General features: G+C 47.5%; 1 long non-coding RNA gene across 1 annotated transcript in view; it reads right to left on the minus strand.

Annotated features, from left to right (window-relative positions):
- Positions 1–13,853: 13,853 nt before the first annotated feature.
- The window catches only part of LOC135361741 (uncharacterized), a 51,794-nt gene continuing 46,796 nt past the window's right edge, over positions 13,854–18,851 (minus strand). Inside the window, exon 3 of the long non-coding RNA XR_010405554.1 lies at positions 13,854–15,601. This is a non-coding gene — a long non-coding RNA (uncharacterized LOC135361741). The remainder of the gene's footprint in view (positions 15,602–18,851) is intronic.

Consider the following 18,851-nt stretch of genomic DNA (forward strand, 5'->3'; position numbering starts at 1 on the left):
ACTCACGCCAGACGCTCTCTCCTCCGCTGGTCCTCGCTGGTCCTCACGACGTTCATCTTCACGCTTCCCATCAATGCCTGTGGTCGCTGCTCCTCGTGAAAGCCAAATGCACAGCGGGAGGGACCAGACGGAACACCACCGTCACTCCCCAGGGCCTGATTTGCAGGCAGGACATAATCCATCTCGTTCTTTCCATCAACGCCTTAAGGACTGAACTTGTGATCTTCCCTAACGAATGATGGCCAAACAGTACCTGGACCCGTGCCTCCTTCAAGACCATGTCTCCCATTCTTGCATGTTTTCTTAGGCTGTATTTCTCTGCTTACCGGAAGTGGGAACTCACCAGAAAAATATGCTTTACCTTTGGAGATGATTTGCCTCGAGGTCTGGATTTTTCAGTCTACTTTTTAAGTGAGAACCTGCCCTGGCCGTGTCCTCCTTTTTAAAGGCATCTGCCCAAATTTTGTCCCCAAAAGCTTGGCTCTTGGAAGAGCATAAGGAAAAATAGACTCAGAGTGAAGATTCTGGAAGAGAGAGGCCAGGGACTGACAAGCCTGTCCATGGCCCTTGGGGGGAGGCAGTTTGAAGCTGCAGACCCTTCCTCCACTCCCTCCCCTGCCTCAACTGCAGAAGCTCTTCACTCATTTGCTTCATTTTCTGGGCTTTGAGTTTTGAGTAAGAATATTAAACACACACGGATACACACAAATCCTGAAATGCCCACACCCAACCCATTTCTCTAATTTTACAGGTAGTTAACAGGTGACTGGGGCGGGGGCGATTAGCATTGGTGATGAGTAAAATACAGGTGACCCCAGCTCATGGCCTGTAGTCTGAATTGCTTTCTGCCTCTGGGGAAAAGGCCTTGAACATTCACTCTTCAAAACCTTGTCAGACCAGGGCTGCTCCTCGACAGATTCTTTAAGGTTTGCTGGTGGGAAAAATAGATCTTCACCAACCAAATCCTCTTTAGATATAGATACTCTGACATGTTTTCTGTTCCTTCACTTGGAGATGAGAAATCCTTCAACAAAGAAAGCCAACCAGATATCTGGAAGTCAGATACTATTCCCACATGTGCTCATTTGACCTGCACAGAACTATAATTTTTTAAAAGTTGTAAGTGGTCAATTTACAACTGGTCTTAAAATCAGGCATTTTTTCACTTTAAAAATTCTGATTCTAGCTTTTGCAGAGAATCTGGCAACAATAGGCCTCATTTTCCTGGTGGTAATGGTGATGGTGGTGATGTTGGTGACGGTGGTGTTGATGATGGTGGTGATAATGGTGATGGTGCTGATGGTGGTTGTGATGATGGTGATGGTGGTGATGATGGTGTTGGTGGTGATGGTGGTGGTGATGATAATGAGGGTAATGATGGTGATGGTGGTGGTAGAGATGATGGTGGTGATAATGGTGATGGTGGTGGTGGAGATGATGGTGGTGATGGTGGTGATAGTGGTGGTGGAGATCATGGTGGTGATAATGACGATGGTGGTGGAGATGATGCTGGTGATAACAGTGATGGTGATGGTGATGTTGATGGTAGTGGTGATGGTGGTGGTGGAGATGATTGGTGGTGGTGGTGGTCATGGTGGTGATGGTAGCAATAGTTATAGACAAGGTTGTACTGAAACAAAGGATTAATTGAAATGATATTAATTTTAGGCCGTATGGTAGGAAAAATAAGGTAAACTCCTTTTTGAAAAGCATCATCTTCCAATTCTTTTGTATTTCTCACTGGTATACATGTAGAAAAGGCACATAGTAGGTATTCAATAAATGTAACTTAATGTGAGATTTTCATCTCTTAAAGGAAATAGCTGATCCAGAAAATTCTGTGTGGCTATCCCTAAGCCCAAAAAGACACATATTAAGAGAAAGGAATAATTTTTATGAAAAAAAAAATGGATAAAGTATTTCAATATGAAGGAAAGCAGAGGAGTAGGGTATAAAGAAACCCCTTAAACTTAGATACCAGCTCTATCCAGGAAGAAAAAGGAAATAAGAAAACCATTGCGTGTTGAGCCTTCACCGACTCGTAGCAACCTTGCAAGGTGTGGTGACTGGCATCGATGCAAAGAACCGAGGCCCTCGGTTCTGCAGCTGGTGACACCACAACCCGTGGGCCTGAGGTGGACTCCAGCCAGTCTGGCTCACTCTACGATGCAGTTCTGAACGAAGGTTGGAAATTAGCCAGAGGAATCAAAGAATTCCATTTTATGGTCCTTTCTGAGCCATGTTACGCACAGAGGCTAGTCTCAGGTGTGGTCCTATTGCCACCATGCATGAATATACCTGACAAGGGTGGTTTCTCCTCCGTGTTTGGAGACTTCATAGCCCAGCTTGATTTCTGCCTTACATCTCCACTCTGGATGGATGGTGGCTCAGAGGCCCAGCCTGTGGTTAGTTATGTTGCACTGAGAACCTCGTACGGCACAATAAAGAAACAAACTTGCAGGAATCGTGTGTGCAGAGAACATGACCAGGCCATGCGGCGGGGAGAGTCACATGGGCCTATTTTTGAAGCTGCCAAAATCCAAATAAATATCTTGATTCTTTGCCTATGTCACCTCCAACCACCAGGTCCCGTATGTGCACATTCTGGGCCACGTACTCCCAACTCGTGAGGGTCCAGCTCTTCTCCACTATTTACTTGATTTTTGTGACTCTCTATTTTATACAGAAAAGAAAATGTCCAATATTTGATTTTCTGTTTAAGTTGATTTATCATGTGATAAGGGCAATACATACATACTGATGGTATTTTGGAAAATATTAAAAATTATTTTTAAAAATGTTTAAATCATGCCTAGACTTACTGACCATCAGTAAACAAGCACAGTGAACATTTTGGTGTTCCAGCTACTGCAGGGAAGTGTGTGCAAACATGGGGGAGAGCAATTTTTGGTTTTTAACAGAATCAATTTTGTATCTTTTGTTTAATTTTATTTTTTTAAAGATTTTATTTATTCACTGGAGAGAGAGAAAGCACAAGCAGAGGGGAGCAGCAGAGGGAGGGGGAGAAGAAGACTCCTTACTAAGCAAGGAGCCCAACGCAGGGCCTAATCCCAGGACCTGGAGATCATGACCTGAGCCAAAGGCAGGTGCTCAACCATCTGAGCCACCCAGGCGCCCCTCTTGTGTTCAATTTAAAATTAAGTCACAAGCATTTTCTCAAACCATCAAATATAAAATAGCATTCCTTCATGTATTCTTTTCACAACTTTATTGGGCACCTATCAGGTGTCAAGTGCAGGCTGGGGTCACAGGGACGAATAGGCAGAAAGTCCTAACCTTACACATCTACGGGTAAAGGTTGACTGACTCTCACAACAGTGGGGAGGGTTAAGTCGAGAAACTGAGAACACAGAGAATTGAACACTAAGGGCTTTCATACACACAGGCAGAGGTCTCACCCGTGCAGCTGCTGATTCACAGCCCGACCAGTCCAACCAGCAAGACTGTCCTTTTCCATTGTACTGTGTGTCCCAGGCTGAGTGGCTTTGGAATGTTCCTCTTTAGGAATAACATTTCCTACAATACCATTAATTATTGATGATATTTAACAGCAACATAGATTTAGACATTAAATGACTATCAGGTCCTCACTATTTGCCACGCACTCAGGTACCATACAAGAGTGGCTGATACCAGGGTACACAGGCTGGGCATCATCCCGACCAGCCATAGCCTGTAACAGGAGGTCCCCCTGGGTGCTCAGCCATCCTCACACCCGCCCCATGGTTCCTGCAATAGGGCAATCATAGCACCTGCCAGGCGATCCTGTTCATTCCCATCAAGCACTTAGACCAGGTCTCACAGAGACCCCAACTGTTATTATGGGTGTGTCCTCCCAGGTCCTTGTCCCTCCCTCCCCTCCATCCTTGGAGCTGCCCTGAATGTCTTTTTTTAACAAGGTCTGCCTTCCCTGGGAGTCTGGGATGGGTTCCACATAGCCTTAGCTTAAAGCTCACCTCTGCAGGAAAGGCCCCAGGGTCACACAAGAACATCAACAGCAAGTACATCCTAAGAGAGATGACAAATGCACTCAGAAGACTTCCAAGGCAGAAAAAGGTGGAGAATTTTTACTCTAAAGAGATGGGGGGACACCTGGGTGGCTCAGTCGGCTCAGGTCATGATCCCAGAGTCCTGGGATCGAGCCCCACATTGGGCTCCCTGCTCAGCGGGAAGCCTGCTTCTCCCTCTCCCTCTCCTACTCCCCCTTGCTTGTGTTCCCTCTGTCACTATGTCTCTCTCTGTCAAATAAATAAAATAAAATCTTTAAAAAAAAAAGAGAGAGAGAGAGGGGAAGATGAAGAGGCTTAAGAAAGCCCCAAATAAAACTGGTAAGAATACAAATCCTGGGTAAGATTATATGAGATATTTTACCTTTTTCTTGATGCTTTGCTGATTTTCATAGTTTGAAAAGTGGGTATATATTGCTTATATCATCAGAACATGTAAACCTAAAAAAATAATAATAAATACCTATCAATTCAAAGTGAGTAAAGTAATTCTTGTGGCAGCAAGATTTCACCTATTTTTCATTCCTGACAATTTGATAGAAAATAGGAACTGGAACCCTAGTTGAACCAGGTGCTTGCAAAATTGCATTGGTGCAGCAAATTAAGCAAGCCAGTTCAAGTTCACAAAAACATTTTCCATCTACTGGCCCAGTGATGGAGCCCCAGCCATACGGGGGGGAAATGGTTTTGGCTGTGTAATCACAGCTAGAACAACCACATTCTGTTTTTTTTTTTTTTAATATATACATCTTTTTCAATTCTAAATCACAAATGCAAATGTGAGAATGTCAGCCCTTTTAAGAGTGAGGACGGGCCTCAGGAAAATTCACGGCGGTAGTTCTGCTCTGAAATGGAGACAAACAGAAACCGTGCCTTGGGCCTTAGTGGGTGGTTTGCCTGCTGCTCCCTCCCGCACTGCCCCTTTCACCCCGAAACCTAGTCCTTCGCTTCCCTTCTCCTAAGCAGTCAGGGCTCAGTGGACAATGCCCCAAAGTGTGTGTTTTCCCTTTACCTGATGATGCTGAGTCCGGGAGTGGACAGGGGAGGACCCGAAACAGCAGCCTCGGGGGTGGAGGGACCAGGACACTGTTGCCTTGGAAATGGAGGCATCTCGGTTAAGTATCTGATAAGCCAAACAGTGTGATTAATTTGCACTAACATGAGCTGATTCGTGAAATGCAAAGGGCTCATGTATTGTCCATTCAAATAAGTAATTCACCGACTGGTTCTCACTGGTGAGGCACCTGGCGTGTGCAGACAGGCAGGCAGCCGCCCCATGGCACCCACGGAAGACCCAGGAGCAGAGGGACAATTCCGGGCCCCGCCTGCCAGGCGCTGAAGCCGTCACCTTCTCACGGTGTCAAACGCAGCTGCAGAATGCAAACATGAAGGCAAGAAGAAATGCTGTAAACTTAATGACAACTCAATTACAAAGTGAGGGGAGGAGAAAACTACCTTTGGGGTGTCTGTTTTATTTTCTGCTAGATCCCCAGGCCCCTCACTGTTCCTGGTACAAGGTATCTGCTCAATAAATACTTGGCGAGTAAATGAATCAGTGAATAAAATTGCCTGCAGAAATAATTGATGCTTTATAAAATATATTAAAGCACCATTCAGTTAAAAGGCCAAGTGGCCACAATTAGGAGGACACCAAGCTAAATGGACATGAGGATCAAAAACCATAGGCTCGCATCCTCATTTTAAAAATTACAGCGGAAAAAAAAAAAAAAATCACAGCGATGTGTTGAAATGAACCACCCCCGCCCCCACCCCGGCGTTCAGTAGTGATGCTGGATGCTGACAAGAGGCTTCTTGGTGACAGCACCCCCTGGGACATGTCCTGTAATCCAGATGAGATGGGGTGGAAAGCCTTGCTCACACACCATAGTCTTGCACCTGGGGCTGAATTTTTCAGGTAAGCAGGTGAAAAACATGAAGTATTCCTTTTTTAAAAAAGAGAGAGACAGGGATGCCTGGGTGGCTCAGTCGGTTAAGCGTCTGCCTTTGGCTCAGGTCATGATCCTGGAGTCCCAGGATCGAGTCCCGCATCGGGCTCCCTGCTCAGCGGGGAGCCTGCTTCTCCCTCTGCCCCTCCCCCTGCTTGTGCTCTCTCTCTGACAAATAAATAAAATCTTTAAAGAAAGAAATAAAAATTTAAAAATTTAAATTAATTTTTAAAAAATTAGCACATGCTTTGTCAGAGAATGGAACTCGTCACATCAGGGGTAGAGGTGATGCGGGCATCTTCGAAGTGACAGGATGGGACACTGGAAGCTCCAGAGGAGAGCAGGACTGGGTAATGCGGGGCCTTCTTCAGGCCCTCGAGGCGACAGGATTGTCCCCCTCCCGCTCCACCCCTGGGTATCCTGAAGCATCATATCTACCTCAGTTTAATTTTCTCCAGAGGAGTCCTGAGTTGTCTGAATCCCTGCCACCCTCTAAGAAGAGGCCGGCTCCCCGGGCACCCCTCTGAGCACCAGAGCAGGGCTGGGCCTGGGTGGGTGGTTTACCACGCTAGCGGGTTTACTGAATCCGGGGCATGTGGTCTTGGCTCATGCACTGGGGGCGGCATGAGAGAGGAACAGCCGTGCTGTGAGTGGCCAGGAAGCCCCCCAGGAAGCCTCCCGGCTCGGAGGCTTCTCACCAGAGACTGTCCGTGCTCACAGGCCGTTCAACGGAAGTGTTCGGCAGGCCGCCTTGCATGCGGCAGGTCAGGGATCCGGGATCCTTCTGCCCGCACACAACCACTTGGGTCAAGAGGGAACCCGTACCTCATCCGCTCCCATCTCACTGGTGAGAACTGGTCAAGGGGCCCTATCTAGAGGCAAGGGGGACTGGGGACATGGCCCCTAACTGGGCAGCTGCTTGCCACCACAACTCTACTCAGTGGAAGAGGAGCGAGGAGCTCCTCAGCGAGGGAAGGAAGTCTTGGAGGATGAGAGCAGCCACGAGGCCAGGCTGGGCTGGGCTGGGCTGGGGTCAGAGACAGAACCAGGCTGCAGGGACCAGCATGCATGGGCCAGCAGGGGGCTGCGGGTCATATCTTCCCCAGAAAACTTTCGGTGGAATTTTGTGGTTGCATAATGTTTTTGTACAACTGGCTCCTTTGGGGGGACCTGAAAAGGCACTGAGCTCTGTGTCTGGTCTTAGGTGGAGAAAAAGCACCAGAGCCAACCTACATTCCTCTGATACCACATATCCTGACTTCAGGATAGCCTGGTGCCATGCATGCAAATTTTAATACTATCATGAATTTGCAATAGTGGTCCCCAAATTAGTATCCATCCACGTTCTGCTCACGTGGAGTTTGAAACATAAGTTGTAAGGAAGGTATGCTAGGTTGAATAGTGTCCCCCAATGAATTCATGTCCACATGAAGCCTCAGAATGTATCCTTTTGGAAAGAGGGCCCCTGCAGGCATAATAGTTCAGATGGGGTCATGCTGGGTTAGCCGGAGCCCGAAATCCAATAGGCCCAGTGTCCTTATAAGAAGACACAGAGGGAACACCATGTGAAGAGGGAGGCAGAGATCGGAGTGGTGCATCTGGGAGCCAAGGAACAGGGAGGACTGTTGGCAACCACCAGCAGCTGGAGGAGGCAAGGAAGGATCCTTCCCTAGATCCTTGGAGAAGGATCCTAGAGAGAGGATGGCCCTGTGGCCTCCCCATCTGGAAGAGAATCAACTTCTGGGATGAGAAGCCACCACAGGAAACGATACAGGAGGGGATGGTCAGAGGGGAAGGTTAATAAAATGAGTGTTAGAAAGTAGAGTCATCCATAGCTCTCCATCGCCCATCCCCGCCTCTCTCCTCAGCTCCACACATTTTTTGCAACAGACTCTCTCTCCAGCTGGTCGTCCCTGGCGCATCAAATACAGCAGGTCTGGAGCCTAAGGGATGCCTCTCGTCCAAACACGCTGCTCTGCTGTGCTTTCCTTATCTTCTCCCTTGTCCGCGGGCCCTGGCTGCAAGCCCTGCCCTCAGGCCCGCCCCTTCTGTCCTCTGTATCCCGGCATCCAATCCACCTCCCAGTCCCTCACTCCTGCCTCCCAGGCTCCCTTCTCTGAAATGGGCCCCCTGCTCTCCTTTCTCTCAGCAATGCTTCTGTGCCTCACTGCAGATGGAACCTGGTATATCTCAGATCAGGTCCCATCACTCCCAGCTGAGGCAGGCATACCTGCTCACCCTTTCCCCAACTTTCCCCCCCCACCTTCTGCCAAAAAGACGAGTCTAGATAGATCCCTCCAGTGACATACAATCAAGTACTTGACATGGATGACTGAAATTATCCCTTACAATCACCCTAAATTTAGGCCCGGCCGTTAACCTCCTCTGATAGGCAAAAGAACCAGGATTGTGGGAAGATGAACTTGCAGGTGGCAAAGAGGGGGCTGAAGGATTCCCCCAAAGAGAGTCAGTTCTTCAACTTGGAATTAAAGACGAAACATGGACTCTCCCAAAAATCAGCCACCTGGCCCCCCATTAAAACACCATAAATCATCGTGGTAATTGTGAAGGAGTAATAATAAAAAATGATATTGGGCTATTTGGAAACTGGGTTAAGCCTGCAGGTTTAGAAGATCATCCGTGCAAATCCCATCACTGAGAAGTCTTTGGAGTCTTGAAAGTCTGCTATCAAGCAGGTCAGAGCTCCCTGCTGACTGCTGTGGGGAGCACAGGGGAACGGGATGTCCCTCTGAGGGGACTTTCTTGAGAACCCTCGTGCAAAATGCTACCCCCAACATGTCTGGGCAACAACACTATTGTACCCCTCTTATCTAAGTAACTGTCTATAGATAGAATGTTTGTGTTCCCTCAAAATTCATATGTTGACGCTCCCAACTCCCAGAGTGGTAGTATTTGGAGGTGGGGTCTTTGGGAGGTAAACAAATTTGTGGGAGGTCATGAGAGTGGTGCCCTCATGACGTGGATAGAGCCATTATAAAAAGAGAAAGAGTAAATTTTACATACAAACTTAGCTTTAAGGTAGAAAAACGATGCCTTTCAGATTTCAAGCACCTGAATTGTGTGACCATTCTGACCCATAAAGTTAGTGTAAAGAAGTGAACACTGCTAGCCCGTGTGCTTAAGGTCCTAAACATCTCCTCTGGTGGCTGTATTAGTTTTCTAGTTCAGTATATCGAATTATCCCAAACTTAAGACTGAAAGCAACACTGATTTGTCAGCTTACAGTTTGGTAAGTGAGAAGTCCGTGGCTTCCGTGGCTCAATCCTCTGCTCGGGGAGTGTGTGTTACAAGACTGAAATCAAAGTATCTGATGGCAGCATCTCTCTCCAGAGGCTCTAGGGAAGATTCTGTTGGCAAGCTCATTCAGGTTGTTGGGTAAATGAGTTACAGGACTAATGTCCATGTTTCTTTGCAGGCTGTCAGCCAGGGTTGCTTCTGGCTCCTACAGCCCTCTCCACCTTCAAAACCAGCAAAGGAGAATCTCCCTCCCACCGAGTCCCTCCTGCACTTCAAATCTCTCCCTGATTAGTCCAGGCTCACCCACAATAATCTCTTCTCCTTAAAGTCAACTGACTGGGGACCTTAATTACATCTGCAAAATCTTTTCACAGCAGCACCTAGATTAGTGTGGGATTGAATAAGTGGAACAGAGTGTGTGCATGGGGGCAGGGATCTCGGGAGCCATCTTGGAATTCCACCTACCACAATGGCTTGACCTTGGCTCATGGGCCTCATGCTCTTCTTTATTCAAAAAGAGCAGGAAAAGGTCCCTTATTTCTAATTATTTCAATATGCCAGAAAATGAAACTTAGTTTGGAGCTGACAATCTATTCTGTGGCCAAACTGGCAATATTTCAGAGACCTAAATAAAAACCAGCCTATTCTGAAGCCTGTTTGTGCAGGGCCCAGCATTTAAAGCCTCTTACCAGTCATTAGTATCACCGGAACAAGGGACAGCTCAGGCACTGCAAGCCACCATGTGACACCCCAGGGGCAAGCAGAGGCCTGCACCAGAGGGCCCGGCTGTCCACTCACCAGCACTCACTGCTCTTAGAAGGAGCTCTGGTTACCTAAACTTCACCCCTCGAAGTGTGACCCTGACCAGCAGCATCAGCACCACCTAAGAGCTTGGAGGAAATGCAGAGTCTCAGGCCCCACCCCAGGCTTCTGAACCAGACTCTGCCTTTTAACAAGATTCTAGATAATTCATGTGCACATCAGAGCTGAGGAGCATGGTGGAAGCCACTCGCCCCAGCTACTCATTCTGCTCCGCACCCAACATGCCACCCCTGCCCCGCACAACCCCACCTGCTCCCTGCCCAGGCTGAGCCCCGATAATGGATTAGATCCATGTCACAGCTATCCGTGGGAGAGGAGTCTCCTAACTCGGGCAATGATTGTCTGAAGTCGCTCCCATTCCCTGGGGTGCGGGGCTGAAGCTGGTGAGTGACGGGAGGGGATGCGGGCTGGCCCAGTCTGAGCTGCTCTCAGACCTGCAGGCCTTCTCTGGGACACAGGGTAGCCAGGGCTGCCTGCACAGGGTCAAGGTAAAGTGTGGAATCGGTGCCCGGTGAAGGGCAGGGAGGGAGTGGGAGAGGAAGACAGGCCGGCCTCCTTCTGCATGACTGACAGCAGCTTTCCGAGTCACCTGCCAGGCACGTCTTCTGCCCCAAGTAAGTATAGACCCGTTGTGTGTCCAGAGAGCCGGGCACTCCAGAAAGCAGGCTTCTGCCACCAAGCCCTGGGCCCTTTCCTAATCATGACTTCACAGCTCTCTGCCTCGGGGGCCACAGGTCAGTGACTAGGAGACAGGACACCTATACTCTGGCGACACCGGGGCTCCAAGCCCGACTCCCCACGTTCTCGCCACGTCCCAGTTTTGGCAAGGTGCTTCATCTCTGAGTCACATTTTCCTGGGGCAGCCAATCCTCCTGGTCTGACTTTCCCTGCCAGATACCCCATAGTTCCCCGGGGCCAAGAGGCTCTTTATTTTCAAACTGCAGCCCCAACCTCGGGTGCTCCCTGGGGTCACTCAGGGCCTGAGCTCCGATGTGGTCCACCTCTGTGTCGGAGGAAAGAGCGCTCCGGAGGTTCTCACACCCATACCTCAGATAACGGTGCCACTGGGGCTCACAGCCCCCCAGTCAGAGGCAGTCACATGCCCCACCCAGCCAGGGGACAGGAAGTGCCAGGCTGCCCACCAGAAACTGGAAAGCTGCAGCCGTCCAGCGAGATGGGAAGGAGAGTATGGGGGTGGTCTAAAGGCCCCCCCAAGTCTCCTTTGGGCCACCTCTGTCTTCCATGTGTTCTGAGAGGGCAGCACACGATTCAGGAGCCCCAGAGCCCCTTCTGCAATGGCAGGGTTTCTGACAGACAGTGAAGGTGCAGGAGGGCCCTCAGCCCTCAGTCTGAGCACTGACCTGTTCTCCCTACTTGCTGGGCTCGACGACCCAGGGCCTGCTTCATGGAGGGGCTTGCGTTGGCCCTCAGGTTTCTTATTCTCTCACGCAGCAGGAAGATGAGGCTCCCCTGACAGAACTCAGCTCTGCAATGTGGGGGGAGGCCTGTGGCTGGGTGAGGGGTTTCTCTGGGACAAGAGATCCCAGAACCTGGGTCTTCGGGGGTATCATCATCAGGACAAGGCTGGCTCTGTAAGTTTCCAGAAAGCACAGCTCTCCTGCAGGCTTCGTAGCTGGGTGGCCTGCATTTCTGTCCTTGGTGCTTTTACTTACCAGCAAGGTGACTTTGAGCAAGGACTTTAAGAGCATCCCTCTCGTAGGACTGTAGTGAGGGATGAGGGAGAAGGGGGGAAAGAGTCAGAGGATTAAGAGTTTAGGGTCTAAAGGTGTGATGCCTGCTACCCAAACACTCCTCCCACAGACCCTTGCTGTCGATTTGGATGCAGTTTTGACCTAGAGCTTGCATCCCTCTCTTTCCAAACCTCACGACCTGCCCTCCGAAATCCGGAACTGCGTGGCCCTGCATCAGGGGGCGTCCTGTGCACACGAAGGGCCTAGAGCTCCCGGCCCGAGTGTGCCGAGCTATCACTATTAGATGTGCCTCAAAAGCACAGCCGTGCCTGATGGACACTCAGGGAGAATTTGGACCCTTTGAGTTCTTTTCCTGTGAACAACCAACCCTCCACTTGTCACCTAGTCTCCTCTCCAGGTATCACCAGGCCCAGCCCTTAACGTGGGGGCGCTAAACTTCTGTTATGCAAACGAATTTCCTGATAGGGAAGAGTCGGCTCCCCGAGGAGGGGCGGGGGCTGGATTCTAGACCTGGATGGCACAGAGTTTGGGAAGCTGCATGCTGAATGTCTCCCAGCTTTGGCCCCAACCCCTGCTGGGGACACAAGGGATGGGTGGATATCCCAGCTTGGCCGAGGATGGGCTGCCCCGAGCCCCTCGCACTCAGATCCCACCTATGGACCTCAAGGGGTCCCAAGGTTCCCAGAATTGCTGTCCAGGGGAGGAGAAGGAGCCCTTTCTCACGCCGCACCATCTGCAGCCCTGGATGCCGCACCAGGAGCTCGCTGACAACACAGGGTGAGCCAAGGGTGCCCAAGGCAGAATTTTGCCTTTATCCATGTGGTGACCGGGGCTCATAAAACATATGATGGTTCACCCCCCACCGTGTTTAAAAATTGGCAGCATTTATATAAGTGCTGGGGCTGAGAGCAGCTGAGCGGTGTAAGAAGAAAAACATCACCTGTCCAGGAAAACCATTGTAACATGTTATGTTTCAAAGGAGCTAATTTTGGATGGGCCTCAGAAGTTTCTAGAGTTCTAGAATGGCCATGTGTGTTCTCAGAGGGAAAGAGAAAAGCCTCCCTTCACCCAACAGAGGCTGTGGCATCTCTAGCCCACTTTGTTATGTTTTCCAAAATGTCTCATTCATGCAAGTGGGTTTTATCAAGGGGAGCAAGGCCTCCTTGGGGACACTCAGGAAATCAGTGGGGCCTTTTCTGTTGTCACCATGATGGGGGTGGACACTGATAGCATTCATCAGATACAAATCAGGAATTCCAAGAGACTCCCTCATAACACAGAATCCCACCACATCCCACATGATTTTCAAACACCCTCCTTGACATCCGTGTAGGTGAAAATCTGTTCATTGTTACCTGAGCCTGAACTGAACAACATTGCGTATTTTTTCACACAGTTTCCAATAACACTGAGTCTCCTGGGAATCAACCACGGCATACATCAAGAGAAGACAGTCCTTTGATTTGTTTGAAGCTTTTCCAAGATCCAGTCTCCAGTCTGGACTATCAGGGCACAAACACCATTGTTGTCAGATGGACAGATGGACAGACAGATCTGACAGCAAACTCAGCCCAGGTAGGAAGCCCCATGCAGATGACCATGGAAGTGACTCCCTCCACTCCCCAGGAGAGAAAGCGCCTCTCCCCTCCTGCCTGAGGCCTCCCTCTCCTGGGCTCTCTACAGCAGCTATGATGGGAGACAGGAGAAGCTGCTGGTAGTTTGGGTTCATCACAACATCTCAGATCATTTTTCAAACTCTTGGTCCAGCCCCTTAGACCCTTTGCCAAGTACTTTTTTGCTCGGTTTTCAAACCCTAGGGAAATGTTATCTGAATGTTTCCAATTTACTTATGCTCAGTTCATCAAAATGCCATTTTATAAGAGCTGTTTAACCTCTGAAAAGTCTGGGAAACTTGCCTCTGGTATATTTATATGTGAGAAGCAGGATGGGTCCTTGCGTTAAGTGGGAGTACCCTGCTGGGCTACCCCCAACTGCCCCCCACCCCTTGGACCACCTGGGCAGGCTTAGATGCAGACCAACCCCAGGCCATTTCAGGGCAAGAGATGAGGCTGGGTACCATCCAGACCACCTCACCTCCAAAAACAAGAGAGAACTAAATGTTGGACCCCAGTAGGAGATTTGAGTTCCCAAATGCAAACATTTTTGTGAAGTTTCCTCCCCAGAGAGCATTCCTTAAATGTGAATGAAGAGTCTCTGGAGTGCTCCAGATTGGAGCTGGGAGAGGGAGGGACACATTCTGAGCCTTCAATGTGAACAGAGTCTCATCTTCCTCTGTCGTTTCTTCCTGACTGGCTGAGGTTTAAATGGGATAGTGTCTCCAGTGTCCAGAGCCCTGTGAGATCCAGGATCCCCTTCAAAAGAGGCCAGGAAGTGTCTGGTGGGGTTGCCCTCCTCCCAACCTCCAGCTCACTCCACAGCGCAGCCTGGAGTCTACAAGATCTGCTGGAGTGTCCCCTCTCCCTACCACGTATCCACTCCTCTCATCAGCAACCCTCCAAGTATAAGGTTGGGAGGATAGCTTCTACACCCCAACTCACTTCTCCACTTTCCCCACCATAGTTCAGTTCAAACCTCTCCTGCTCGGGGCAGGGGGAGCACCAGAAATCAGAAAAATCAGAAATCACTAAAATTAAAAACAAAAACTCAATGGAGACAAAGAATGGAACAAAAAACTGGTTCTTTGAAAAAAAAAAACAATAAAATTCACAAACCTCTAGCAAGACTCACAAAGAAAAAAAAGAGAGATGGAAGACACAAGTTACCAATATCACCCATGAAATGAGACAAAACTACAGATACAGCAGACATTACTTGAATAATAAGGAAATACTATGAAAAACATTAGGTGCATAAATTTGACAACTTAGGTGAAATAAACCAGTTCCTTGAAAATTACCAACTACCACAACTCAGGCAAGATGAAACAGATACTATGAATAGCCCTACAACTAATAAATAAATTTAACTCTTAATTTAAAAACTCCACAAAAAGAAACCTCCAGGCCCAGATGACTTCACTGAAGGGAATTTCAACAAATGTTTTAAAAAATGTTAACACAAATTTTACACAATTTCTTCCAGAAAACAGAAAAGAAGGGAACACTTCCCAATTTATTTTATGAACCTAGTATTACCTGATATCAAATCAGACAAAGATAGTACAAAAAAAGAAAACTCCAGAGCAATATAGCTCACGGATATAGATGCTAAAATTCTTAACAAAATATTAATAAATAATACTTAGCAGTATATAAAAGGAATACCACATGATCAAGTGGAGTTTATTTCAGAGATGCAAAGTTCGTTCAATACTTAAAAATCAATCAATGTGGTCCACCATCAACAAGTGTAAGAAAACAAATCACATGAATGTATGTTCACATGAAAACTTATACACAAACTTTTATTTTTGCTTTTTTATATATAGTACCCAAAACAAAATAATCAAGATGTCCTGCAGTGGGTGAATGGCTAAACAAACTGGTACAACCATAGTATGGATGAATCAGCCAGGGGTCTACAGATTCAGATATATGGACAAAGAGTTTAAGGAAGTGGCCCATGTAATTATGGAAGCCAATGAGCCCAAAATCTGCAGAATAGGCCTGCAGGCTGGAAACCCAGGGAACAGTAGAAGGTGCAGCTCAAACCCGAAGGCAATCTGCTGACAGAAGTCCCTCTTCCTTGGGAGAAGTCAGTCTTTTTTCTCTTAAGACCTTCAGCTGATTGGATGAGGCCCATGGACTCTATGGAAGATAATCCACTTTACTCAAAGTCTGCTCATTTAAATGTTAATCTCAGCCAAAAAAAAAACCTGAAACAAAACAAAACAAAAACCCTTCACAGAAATATCTAGAATACTATTTGACCAACTATCTGGGTCAATATCTTGACCCAGCCAAATTAACACATAAAATTAACCATCACAATGGAGTACTATTTGGCAATAAAAAGCAGACTCTGGGCACACACAACAACTTGGAGGGGTTTCAGGGGAATTCTGCTGAGTAAAAAGTTGCAGTCTCAAATGGTCACATACTCTACAATTCCATTTACATAACTTTTCAAAATAACAAACATACAGATGTGGAAAACAGATTAGTGGTTGCTAGGGGTTAGGGATGGTGGGGAGGGAGGGCAGCATGACTTTAAGGGAAAGAACAAGGGGGACCTTTGTGGTGATAGAGCAGGTCTGTGTCTCAGCTGGGTCGGCACTTTCAAGAATCTATACATGTAATACAATGGCATTAAACCACACACACACATAGTACCCAGGCCAGTTTCCTGGTTTTGGTAGCGGACTATAATTACACGAGATGTAACCAGTGGGGTGACCAGAGGGAGGGTACACAGGAAGCCTCTGCATTGTCTTTGCAACTTTCTCTGAATCTATAAAGATTCCAGAATAAAAATTTAAAGAAATAAAAGAACCAGAAGGATTTATAGCAGAGTTAATAAGCAACTCTTCAACAATAAACATGTTTTCCTCCTAAAATAACACACTTTTTTCTTTTACTTGTTTTTTTTTTTTTTTACAAGAATGTCCAAAACTTTTCCCTCAGAAGGAATTAGACCAATATCAATTAATGAATTGATGCCTGTTAATAACCGCTGGAGAAAGAGGCCAGGGGAACTTGCCTGAGAAGCAAGTGTGAGGATGCCCTCTGCCTAGATAGCACTGAGGTGGCTGAACCCCTGGGTTGTTGGAGTTGTCAGGCCCCTGACAGAAAACCTGAACACCCCATCCGCCTCTCATTCTCTCCTTGGGTAATCCTGGGATTGCAGGGATGGTAACGGTGGGCCCATGGCACATGGAAACCACTAGGGCACCAAAATCTGTTCTTCTCCATCTCCTCACCTTCTTAAGGCAAACTGATTTCCTTTCTTTTTATATCTATCCAAACCAACAGCTGAAAAGGAATAAACACCACTGTCTACAAAGGCCACACAAATCTGTGTTAATAGATTCCATTCATATGTATATATTAAGCCCATGGAGATGAACAGCCCTTCCCAAAGCAAGATATTTATAGCTATCAGAGTGGACAATTGAAAATTAGGGGTGCAAGTTACTTCTGAAGCCTGTAGATGCGTTTAAACTGACCCTTTAGTCATGGGGCTAGATTGCTTTCAAGCTGCCTTTCAAAGAGTAGTCTAATATAAAAATAAGAACCATGCAGGGGTCCCTGGGTGGCTCTGTCATTCAGGCGTCTGACGCAGGTCGTGATCTCAGGGGTGAGATCAACCCCCCGGGTCGGGCTCTGTGCTATGCATGGAGCCTTCTTAAGATTTTCTCTTTCCTTCTCCCTCTGCCCCTCCCCTCAACTCGTGTGCGTGCTCTCTCTCTTTCTAAAAAAAAGAAAGAACCATGCAGACAGGACTTCAGGAGCACCTAAAGGAACTGCCAAAAAAAGGGTAGCAACTGATGGCCTCCAGTCAAAGGGATAGGACAGGGCGCCTGGGTGGCTCAGTTGGTTAAGTGACTGCCTTTGACTCAGGTCTCCCTCTGACCCTCTCCCCTCTCATGCTCTCTCTCTCTCTCAAATAAGTAAATAAAATCTTTAAAAACAAACAAACAAAGGGGTAGGACAGATATGAGATAACACAACAGGGCAGGCTCATGGAGAAACAGCCCACAGTGGTGAACCTTGTCTACAGTGATGAACTTGGTCTACAGTGATGAACTTGGCCTACAGTGATGAACATTGTCTACAGTGATAAAACTTGTCTATGGTGCTAAGCTTGGTCTATAGTGATGCATTTTTTTCTACTGTGTTAGCCTAATCTCTTTCCCACCAGCCTTGCCTCCTTCTTGCCCTTCAAGATCCTCCCCACACTCTGACCCTGTCAGGCCTTAGCTGACCTTCCAGGGCTCTGTATCTTCTGTTGGGGCTTCTTCCCCATCCCCCAACCCCTTCCTGGGAAATGAGTAAGCAGGGTTTGGCTGGCTCTGCCTCCTGCCCATGTTATTACAGCTGATTCACCAGATACAGTTGGTACACAGTTTGGAGTATTGATGCAATTCACTTCACATTAGATCATATTTCCCTGTGTCATTAAATATTCTTGAAAAACATGATTTTTTCATAGCTAACATTGCCAGCACCATCTGCTTACTTGATGTTGGCACTGAAGCTGGCAGACCTCAGCATCCCCCTGGTCTTGGATCCATCCAATGGAGAACATACACCCAAGTATGGCCATTTCCTGGCATCCACACACTATACACTAGGCCCCCCTGCAAAGCTACTGCTTTGAATCTAGGCATTTAAACATCAAAACATGATAGCCACAAAAAATTTTTTAAAAAGCCCTATAATAAGCCACTTGGCCTTTAGCCCAAATTTACTTGCCCCTGAGATATTTCCATTCACTTCAGTTCAGATAATGGAGGAACAAACTTTTTTTTTTTTTTTTAAGATTTTATTTATTTATTTGACAGAGAGAGACACAGCGAGAGAGGGAACACAAGCAGGGGGAGTGGGAGAGGGAGAAGCAGGCTTCCCACCGCGCAGGGAGCCCGATGTGGGGCTCGATCCCAGGACTCTGGGATCATAACCTGAGCCAAAGGCAGACGCTTAACGACTGAGCCACCCAGGCGCCCCGGAGGAATGAACTTTCTTCCCTACACGAGCAGGGATAGACATCTAGCACGCAGGCCCAAGAAGATGGTATTAAAAGGATCCTTGGATCATAGGATTTTTTTTTAAATAATTATGTTTATCGCACATATGATGCGTTTTTGTACCAGATGCCCAAAACAACATAATAAAAAAAGTCCTTAAAATATATTTAGAATAAGGCAGTTTTCTATCCATTTGAATAGATATTGAACTGATTAATCTTTAAAATTATTATCACAGGGCGCCTGGGTGGCTCAGTTGGTTAAGCGACTGCCTTCGGCTCAGGTCATGATCCTGGAGTCCCGGGATCGAGTACCGCATCGGGCTCCCTGCTTCTCCCTCTGACCCTCCCCCCTCTCATGTGCTCTCTGTCTCTCTCATTCTCTCTGTCTCAAATAAATAAATAAAATCTTTAAAAAAAATAAAAAATAAAAAATAAAT

Source organism: Mirounga angustirostris, unplaced genomic scaffold (genome assembly GCF_029215605.1).
Source record: "Mirounga angustirostris isolate CCGP_5_RB_7025 unplaced genomic scaffold, mMirAng1.0.hap1 SCAF_10, whole genome shotgun sequence".
Taxonomy (NCBI): Eukaryota; Metazoa; Chordata; class Mammalia; order Carnivora; family Phocidae; genus Mirounga; species Mirounga angustirostris.